Raw genomic sequence first — 11,449 nt, 5'->3', positions numbered from 1 at the left:
TTCTGTCTTACTAAGTAACCCTTAACTGGGTTCCAGCACTAAATTAACACAACACTGACCCCACTTTGACAAGGTCAATGTAGTATACATCCAGACACTGAAGCAGCATGCTGCATAGCCGTCAGACATGTAGTGCACAACAGAGTGCTCTTAAGGGATTGTTTTCTTCTCATCCAGATGAGATCAGCGGAATATCTTTCCTTTGCCGGAACAGGGATGCCACAGAGGGTTTCTATAGGAACCCCTGCAGCCAGACCATAATTACATCCTATGGGACTCCTGAATTTTTTTTTCTATTTTCACATATAAACTACAAAAGAATGAAGTAAATGAACACCCCCCCCCCCATACCAAAAATACATATAAAACAACACCAAGAGCAAAAAAAAAAACTGTGTAAAAGTGTACTCCCAACCCTCATGGATTTATCTTTACTGTCCTGTAACACAGATTCTAAAATGATGTAAGTTTCAAATCTTACCTCAAAACGTGTGTTCTTCTATGCATGATAGCTTTATGTAGCTATTAACCAAGACTGACTAAACGATCCACTACACTGAATGACAAGACTAGGAGTTTTAGCTTTATGAGAACAACAGTGTATCAATAATAAATTAGTTTTTATCCAACATAATGTTAATTATTAATGAATGATTCACTTTATATGAAAAGGTAAACAATTTGTTGGAACAACACTGTGCACCTGATCAGCAGCTGGGCTGTAAGTATTGCAGCTTATAGAAAATAATATAAACGTTTTTTTTTTAGGTGCTAATATGTGTTTGATTTAGCTTTTCTGATTTGTCTTCCTGAAAATAAGTGAAATAACTCTCATTTACTTAAAGTTAATTTTTATATTGGTCTAATAAGATTTAGTTTATAGTGAAATTAAGTTGTAAAATGTCAAAATATTAATATATTGACCTACGTTTTTGTAACATTTTGGCTTATGTCTAAAGAAAACATATTAAGTATAAGCTGTTCTGGCATTACTAATTAGGCAGTAACTATAAGGTATTACTAGTTGGCTGTTAGTTTGCTATAGACAACAAAAACAACAACAATAACAAAAGTGATATCAGCATATCAGCATATCTTTGTATTTAATTTAATAATTACTTAATAATTTCCTAAGTGTACTGTCAAATGTACTGACAAGAATTTATGGTAAACTAAAATATGCTTATGCTTTAATTTCTGTTGAATCTTGTACAGTATGTCATGAATTTAAATATATTTGTAGTTAAACATTTCAGAAAGATACATTTAGTACATTTAAATAAATGAGCAAATACATGTAATAAAATAATAAAATATAAGTTTGAACTTATTAAACAAAAAAGTGTACTTCTCTAAAGCAAAAAACAGTCATGTATTCAAGCATAGCCTCTTTAAGTAGCCTTTTATTTAATAAATATTATAATCTGTAGTGTAAATATACAGTCTTTTTAACAATACACTTATAAGTGCACTATAAGTGCACATTTAATGCAAGTAAGCACACTCATTTTTCACAAGGGAAGATACATTCAAAAACAAATATATTAATTAAATATAGAAATCAAACTATTATTCCATTTCTAATGTCCCTTATAAAGAGGTACACTGATGGTAGCAGATGGTAAAATCATGGTACTTTGATGTGATTACCATGATATGATAATACAAACCTCCATGTGTCAAAAATTCATTGCAATGCCATATTACGTTTTGTTCGTGGTACAATTATAAAAACTAAGCTAATGTCTCTTAATGACTAATTAATGAAGTTATTATGAAATGCCAACCTGCATAAATATATATCATTGTCAGTAAGTAATTAGCTGAATTTCTCTAATTTCAATTCAAAGAAGTGAAGACACAGCTTTAAGGGAGTAGAATTATAGCCCATATCACCTGAAGACGATAAATAATGGATACCAGCTAGATCTCTGGTGCTTGTTCTGTGTACAGTGACTCCTGGAAGTGTCTGAGCCCCGTTTATCTTCAATGCTGCATCAGTGAGGAGGTCAGTTATATGGCATTTATCTTCGACCTGAATGATCAAGGGATCCACTGAACAACAACAGCGTGTTTGTGTAAAATCATCTACTGAATTTGAATACTGAAACTGAATTTCCTCTAGTCTTTCCTAAACTCACCAGCACCACATGGTTTTAAGTTTTTCTTTTTCTGAATAAAATTAATTTGCGATGACCAACAAAAAAAGAGATATAGCCTAAAATAAGACGAGGTTACATACCAGAGCCAGTAATGGAGAACATCATCCCTCTCATTAAAATAGTTGGACCATGAGGAAGAAGAATGATCAAGTGCTGAAAAAATAACCTAAAGAAACACTATGATGGATTACAGACAAAAAAGAAAACTGTCTTTTCTGACTATTGGATTGATATTTCTTTTGAGTGGCGTGAAATATGGTAAGTAAATAAGTAAATATGGTATATTTGATCTTTTCTTTTCTCCCTAATACAAAAAAAAATCCATGCAGCAAGATTGCTTGTTTGAATCGATAGTGCTTAATATCCTCAAGAAAGCCTTAAACTGTATTAATGTGTAAATGGTGAATGTATTGATTGTATTTTGCACATCTTCTGTTTAAATTGTCTTCTCTCTCTCCCAGCTGTCATTCTGCCCGTTATATGGTGATATCTGCAGTTATTAGAGGCACCACCTTATTTTCTTGGCTTGGGTCTGTCTGCGTTCAGCTTCAGTGGGCTGGAGTCTGGTCCAATGGTTGGTCACTGGTAAGACAAGACCAGAACTACAAAGAACATCATCCTCTTCTCCAATGTGTTTGAAATTGTGGCTCAGTGCTGTAGAATGGAGATGTATAATGTGATGTGGGTTTTGAAAGAGATCAGATATCCCTTGTTCTTGTGCAGCTGTGCAACATACTTGTCTTATACAGTAGGAAACTTCATGTATTTCATGGGTATTTTCAAAATGGCTTCTTCTGTCCAGCCATCTTGTTTCAGGTGATGAGTATATTTTAAAGTTGCACTGTTCTATTAGTCTTAATGAGTTTTGTTTGTTTGTGAACTTCTCTGCTCCTGTGGTGCAAACCATCAACATTAATCTAATTTGAGACATCAAACAGATACTAACAGAGAGATCTGTTGTTTGACTGATGATTCTCATTAGATTGTAATTACTGCAGTGTTGAATCATCCTGACCAGACACAAGAACTTGTTTAGATGTATGAATCTATTATGTATAATTCAGTGCATAAAATATATAAAAATATAAAATATATATACACACACACAATTGTGGTCAAAAGTATTCAACCCCAAGAGACTGTATTAATTTACAAATGTAAGCGTTTTACAAAAGATTGCATTGCATAGTTTGGTATCTTATTAAAAGTGGTAATGTCAATATATAATGTAATAATTTTGAGTTATACAATTTTTTATTTTTTAGTTATATTCAACCCCTATTGAACACCATTACTTAAAGTCACTTATTTGTATGGTATGGAACAAAATTGTGTTAAAACATATGAAGACTTTGGAAACTCTAAAACCAAACTTAATTAGCTTGAGTGGTTGCACTTACACAAATGTTGCCCATATATGTGCTGAAGTTGAGTAGCACATAGGCCAAGTCAAAAGAGAAGTTTTTGTAGCAGGGAAAAGTTTCATGAACTGACTTATTGCAAAGATGGCAACCTTCCATAGTATCAATGCTAAAATTCACAGCAGACTACATGGCTAGCTGCTTGATTTTTTATAAAAGTGGAAATAGGTTAGATTAAAACACTTGAATTCAGTGATAAAGAGGTATGTCACAATACGTTTGTCCATGTGTGTGTTTAAGATATGCAGATACTACATGAATAGCTATACATAATTCCAGTAGCAGACAGGTGGAGCTGGGGGAGGTGGAGGGTTCCTACAAGTCCTAATAAAACTGTATTTGTTTTCTGTACACAACATACAAATTCCATTTTATTTTATATATTTAAAAAAAGTTAAACTATTTATATTTCTTTGAATGCAGAGTAGACCACATATAAACTACATCATTCTTCCATCAGGTATTGGAACAGGAGCTGGTTTCTCATTTTTTGGGTTCTTCACACGTACTACTCTCCCTGATGAGCGAGCAAGAGTATTTGCAGCTGTCATGGCATGCCGTCACTTCTGATCGGTGAGATAGTGATCTACATAAGTGGCAAAAGTTCTTTCTTCCATGATATATTTAGACACTGTGCATTTTTACTTTGAGGTTCTGCTTTCAATATCTTTCTAAGATTGTGTGATTTCAAACTGGGTCCATTTGTGGTAAATAAGTACACCTCACCTGGGTCTGTTTTGGCTCATTTCTTATTAATTTACTTGAACACATTATGTTGCACACGATTGACACAGCGTGGTAACACTGCACATTTTGGATGTTTTCAAATGTAACAGACATGATTCAGATCATAAGTAGAGTTTGTATTATTATATCAAATAACAGAGACATGTCCGACACTCCAACTGATATTTCACTCCAAAAAAACATTTTTTTTTCTTCTACTCTTATCTTTAAATTTACTGTGATACAAAAAAAAAACATAAGAATCATTCTCATTTATGCAATGCACAACATATAATAATATATAATTTAAGCCAATTACTTTGCTGATTGCAAAAACTAAATTATTAATAATAATAATGAAAATAAAAATGAAATAATATAAAATTGTAACACATTACAATAAGGTCAATTTAAAATTGAAATTCTATAAAATACTCCTAAAGCATTTAGTAATCTTAATTATAATGTTAAATTCAACATTTATTAAAACATTAATCAAACGTTAAATATGATTTAATGGACCTTGGCAAACATGAGCTAACAATGAAAAGTTGTTTTATTAGCTAAGTATGGTAACAAAGATTAAAAACAATATATTACTAAGTTAATGTGAGTTAATGCATTAGCTAATGTTAACTAATGAGACTACACTAAGCTCAATTAAATTCAATAATATTAAATAAAATATATAAAAAGCACTGGAAATGATGACATGACATGTTCTTAGATTAACCATTTATTTATTTATTTGTTTGTAATTTTTAAGCCCTTTTATGTAAGCTGGCCTGTTTATTTCAGTCTTGCTGGCCTTGTGCTCTTTTTGACCCAGCTCCTCATATGTGGGATGTGGGTGCTTATAAAGTTTGCATTAATGGTCCTGTACCGGGACATCCCACCACTGGACTCCTTCTGTGCAGTACATGCCCATCAGAGAGGTCAGAGATGAAGAAGATAATGCCCTCGTGAGTCTGGGAGATGAAAACGGGGCTGCAGCAGAGGACTCATACGGCTCGGCCGGTCCAGAACACACCCAGACCAAGAACTCTCATCTGTACTCTCACCTTCTCCTCCAGATTCCCCCTCTCTAGACACATCTGACCCCTTTGAAATCTTCAGTGCCAGTCAAGGTGAAGCCCAGTGTTTATTATCAAATGACAAAAGTGCTGTCTTTATTTTTTGGCAGAGAATTTTAAGTTGGTGTGGCATTGATTCCTTCTTTGTTGTATCCGAGGTGCTAATCTGAGAGAGTAGTGGCCTGAAAAAGCTTCATCGATCAGCTCATTCTGTCTTTGCTCTACGATTGCAGTTTGTCTGTGCGTGTATGTGCATGGTAGATATCTCCATTATATTCAATCCTGTCTTGGCAGCTTTGAAATGCCTGAGATCTATAGCGTTCTCTCTCTCTCTCTGTAGAGTTTCTGAGGGGAGGAGGTGGTGGTTCTCCTCACCGCTCAGTTCATCACTCTCTTCAGTCAGACAGCATTTGCGGTGAAATTCATCAGGAGCATCATGCATCTACTTTTTTCAAGGTAGCACCAGTGGCAGTGCCTTGTTGTCAGATGATAATAGGAGATAAAAACACTTATTAGCAACTTATGCTAAAAATAAATGCTAAAACAGATGGAAGTAACATTAAAATATAGCAACATAGTGGCAACATGTTAAAACATGCTAGAAGATGCTAGTAATGTGTAAAACATGTGCTTAAATGTGTTAGTAATATGTGAGCAACAAAATGCTAAAATCTACTAGCAACATGTTTAAATATGACAGCAGTGTATTAACATGTTAAACACACTAAAAGAATGTAAGCAACATGCTTAAATGTTAACATCAAAATGTGCTAGCCTAGCAACATGTTAAAACATGCTGTTAACATCATGCTCAACATACAACTTCCTAAAATGTGTAAAATATAAAATTATACAATTATTTTGACTTGTACTTCATTTAATAATAACAGTAATCAAAAAAATCACTTACTATGTGGCCAATATTTGGGAGTATTTAAAGCAGAAGTCTGAAGCTAATATCTTTTAAAAAATAATAAAACAATCAATAAACGTGTATCACTTGTTCTATAAGGTAGTTTAAATAAGTATAATAATAATACTACTTTAATGATGAAGTTACACACAGTATGTGCTCTGAATGGGCACAATGCTTCTGAAAGCCAGTCTCCAGACCCCCAACACTGTCCTAAATTCATCTGAGCTACTAAATAGTGTCTGTCCAATTATGATTGATTAAGGATAACAGTAGAAGGAACAAAAATGTATTTAATGTAATCTAATCTAAGCTTTGATTTAATATAATCAGGTATTTGAAATTGACACACATTTACCTTCCCGGTTGCCTGACCTAGATACATGACAAACTGGTTATAGAGTTCATAATCTTCCTTTTCATTATCTTTTATTCTTTCACACTAAATCAAATTTCTATGCGAAAAATCACATGTCAGACACATTATAATTTTGCATTTACTTTACACTGCCAGAAGCATGTGAGTGATTTTTACACATGTAAGATTTGCTATTAGTTGTTTTAAGCTTGTTGCTATGGTGTTCTGAATGGTTGATGTCTGTGTTCTCTCGTCTCCAGACCATGGTGACCCCTCTGACGCAGAAGTGCTTTGGCTTCGGTGAGCTGGGGAACAGTGTGTGTGGGGTGGAGGTAATTGCAGGTTTCTTCCTGGTGCGCTGGCTGAGCCGTGTGCTGGTGGTGCTGGCACTGGGGCTGATCATCTGCAGCATGGCTTGTGTCTGGTGCCTCATCTTACTGGCCAATCCACAGGGTGTGTGTGTGTGTGTGTGTGTGTGTGTGTGTGTGTGGCAGACGTCCAGAGAAACTGGCATACACCTGGGCATGGACAGACACAATATGTCTGCTCAGTGTGGTGCCAACTCAATGATATGCATTATTAGTTTATCTATCTATCTATCTATCTATCTATCTATCTATCTATCTATCTATCTATCTATCTATCTATCTATCTATCTATCTATCTATCTATCTATCTATCTATCTGTCTCTCTGTCTGTCTGTCTATTTGTCTCTCTGTCTGTCTATCTGTCTCTCTGTCTGTCTGTCTCTGTCTGTCTGTCTGTCTCTCTGTCTGTCTATTTGTCTCTCTGTCTGTCTATTTGTCTCTCTGTCTGTCTATCTGTCTCTCTGTCTGTCTGTCTCTCTGTCTGTCTATTTGTCTCTCTGTCTGTCTATTTGTCTCTCTGTCTGTCTCTCTGTCTGTCTTTCTATCTATCTATCTATCTATCTATCTATCTATCTATCTATCTATCTATCTATCTATCTATCTATCTATCTATCTATCTATCTATCTATCTATCTATCTATCTATCTATCTGTCTCTCTGTCTGTCTGTCTATTTGTCTCTCTGTCTGTCTATCTGTCTCTCTGTCTGTCTGTCTCTGTCTGTCTGTCTGTCTCTCTGTCTGTCTATTTGTCTCTCTGTCTGTCTATTTGTCTCTCTGTCTGTCTATCTGTCTCTCTGTCTGTCTGTCTCTCTGTCTGTCTATTTGTCTCTCTGTCTGTCTATTTGTCTCTCTGTCTGTCTCTCTGTCTGTCTTTCTATCTATCTATCTATCTATCTATCTATCTATCTATCTATCTATCTATCTATCTATCTATCTATCTATCTATCTATCTATCTATCTATAAATGTATCTCTCCATCCATCCATACATCTATATATGCATCCATCTGTCCATCCATTCATGCCTCGATATAAATGTCCATCTTCCATCTATCCATGCTTTTCATCCATTCATCCATCTATGCACTCCCCAACATTTTTTTCCATCCTTCCATCCTGCAGTTACTTCCTGCAGTTACTGGGACTTCCTTTCGTCGCAGTGTGTCCCTCTTTTCTAAGGTTACAGCTGAGGAAACACAAGGTGATAAACGATATGGAGAATACAAAAATAGACAGAAGCAAAAGATAGATGAGATTTTGAGAAAACATGTAACACTCATGTTCGTATAGATGTCACAACATGTTGTCACTGTTTAAATATTCAAAAACTATGTGCTGATTCTAAAGACTGTGTGTTGTGTTTTGTGTGTGTGTGTGCAGCTTTCAGTCGGGGGTCTAGCCCCATTCTCGGCCCCCTGTGGGCCTGGGGTCTAATAGGAAATCTATATGTGATGCTGGGTATGATGATGCTCCTACTGACCCTCATCATGGTGCGTGAACAGACCCTTTATAACCGATTCTGTATCATTATCAGAGATTTCCCTTAGTATGTCATCATAACCACATTTACCAGCTCAATTATAGTTACGTTTATTGCTTTGTGCAAACAGTGACTATTATAGATCCAGTCAACTGAAAAAATCTCTGTTAAAAGAGATTGCAGGGTCATTAGAATTTATGGACTGTTTCTCTCAAAAAGGTGATTTGGAAATACGTATAAATGGAAGAATTTAATCACTTTATCGGACAGTGAAAAGTGTTAAGAAATTGCACAGTGCTATCTCAAGTATCAAGGTTGGGATTCTAGTCTTGTGCCCAAGGTCCTGGCACTTCAAGAAGTTTAGTATAAACTTGTATTATTGAAATTCCAGTGAATGTCCATATTGAATTAGTAATTATGTACTGTACAAAAAAATCATAGGAATAAGGTTTGACAATTTAAGATTGTCCCTTTCAGACAAACGGAAATATAAAATTAACTGAATAAATAATAAAAAAAGCAAACTCTTCCTAAGCAGAGTATATTTGTGGATTTTTTAAATAATATTTTAATTTTTTCTAATAAAAGATTATGATGGCAACAATAATTTTAATAATATGTAAACAAAAAAAACATCCACATATGCTAAGTTTATATATTAAGTATAAAACGAAATTATATTACAGAATTTCTAATTATGTGAAAAATGTCTTTTGTAAGAGAAACTGATGCTGATTGTGCTGCTCAGATCATGATGGTGTTGTTCTATGAGAAGCTGCTGTAGCACACACAGACACCCTTCACTACACAGCATGCAGGTGACACAGTCCTCAATGGTTTGGATGGCTTTTAAAAGCATGAAATGGATTTATATTTTTAACTTTCACCTGGTTTTTACATCATAGTAAAGGATAGTCTGTGATGCCATCAGCTAATCAGCATCATGATGATGTCATTTTCCTTGGTCTACAGAGTCATTTATGACTCATATTACTGGCTCACAAAAACTTAATGCCACCATGTATAAGACTGCAGATTTTAAACAGCACATTTATCTGGGTTCTTGCACAAGTTAACAATCTACTAATTCTATATTCTTCAGAGCTCCTTGACTGAGCTAATATTGCTGTGTCATGCTAGTAAGACTGTTCAAACATTCAGAGCAATGAATGTTTTGATGCCACAGCATTTATCATCAATGTCTTATAACTGTCTCTGTATAATAAGCTTGTATAATTGAACACTTATGAAAAAGAAGAGCAAATAACTGTATTGCATGCACACTTCAAATCTTAAAAGCATATATATATTTTACAAATAACATGCAATTAGGTCTCCTGTCTCAGTTCACACTGAAGTATATTCTTTTACAGTATTATTTCCATAATAAGTCAATTTGTGTACTTATTGCATAAGTGTACTTCTTTTTTACTTTTGACATGAGAAAAAAAATGGCATTCACATTTCATCTTTAAAGAAAAAAACAAAAATTCATCTGCTGGTCACTGTGTATGATCTGTATTAGGGTGACATATTGTCGCTTGAACACAGACGGAAATTCCCCTCCTAACTTTAATTTTGCCTGCACTAATTGAGTTAAACTGACACAGACTCCAGCCATGCAGCTTTAAACCACAATACAGAAACAGCTCGGAATGGAAAACAGGACAAAACATGGAGCTAAAAGCAAAGAAGTGGGCCACTGAATAACAAAGAGCGACAGTCGACATTATAACACAAAATGACACTCTCTGCAGTCTGACAAAAGCTGTCATTGGTAAATGAATCTATCTGTGTGATTTTCATGTTTCAGCACTGACCAGGAGCCCCTCTCTCTGCGGTCTGTCTGCCAAAGTTTAGCGCTCGTATGGGGCTGTACAGAGCAGATGCTGAAACAGTGGGACATGAGAGACCCCGCCAGGGCTAGCAGACCGCAAACAGCTAGAAGGGCTCGCGCGCACACACACACACACACACACACACACACACACACACAAATATAACATTTGATATAACAGATCATAATTCTGACATATCGCAGTTTAATGCTGCAGGTTTTATATTCTGAATTGTAATGATTTATAATGTACTTATTATTTCTGATTTCATTGTGCATAGTGTATTTACTGAGTGACTCTTTTAATGTAAATGTCTTATATGGTTTGAGGATCTCCTGATATGGGGATACGATGGAGTGTTGATATTTGTATTGGATCAACACATGATGGCGCTATCGTCCCTTAAAGAGATTGACGTTGAACAACTAACTGCAGGACTCTATACTCTGTGTGTGTGTGTGTTTGTGTGTGAGAGAGAGAGAGAGAGAGAGAGAGAGAGGAATGACAAAGGGAAAGAAACCGAGTTTCTCAAAAACAAATGATTCATGCGATTATTCTGCACAGATCATCGGTCATTTTCTTTGGATATTTACTCAACTTAAGAGGGGAATTGAATATTTATGTGTCCTCTGGAGCGTACGATCTGCCGTTTGTAGATTATTTTGAAATATTATTACTGTAAACTCATTAAAATCTGTGTTCAAATACAGAAGCTCTAAACGAAATTAATCAACACTAACATTATTGTCTCATCCTGTCACTGAATAGTTCTCCTTTTGCTGAGACGCCCTTATCTCCTGTTTTCTTCCTATACCTAAATGTTTATATATATATATATATATATATATATATAATTTATCACTGATAATTTATTCATGTGTTGTAAATTTTTCAGACCATTTTGGATTGGTGACCATTTCACAGAGTTCAGTAATGTAGTTCATCTTTAATTCAGCAGGGTAAATCTAGCAATCTTTTTCTTGCTTATTGTAGGCTACATTATTTAGCTATCACTACTTTGTGTCATATTAATCTAGTAAACAAGTTATCACGGCTGTGATAGAGTTAATGGGAAATGGTTACAGTGATCCAGGATTACTGAAAGGCTA

At 34.9% G+C, this 11,449-nt stretch overlaps 1 pseudogene; it reads left to right on the top strand.

Moving 5' to 3' along the window:
- Window positions 1-2,344: 2,344 nt before the first annotated feature.
- LOC132095865 (uncharacterized) lies at window positions 2,345-9,286 on the top strand (annotated as a pseudogene).
- Window positions 9,287-11,449: the final 2,163 nt, after the last annotated feature.

Source organism: Carassius carassius, chromosome 20 (assembly GCF_963082965.1).
Source record: "Carassius carassius chromosome 20, fCarCar2.1, whole genome shotgun sequence".
NCBI lineage: Eukaryota > Metazoa > Chordata > Actinopteri > Cypriniformes > Cyprinidae > Carassius > Carassius carassius.
Note: the sequence above shows the minus strand (reverse complement) of the source record. Positions and strands in the feature narration are given on the sequence as shown.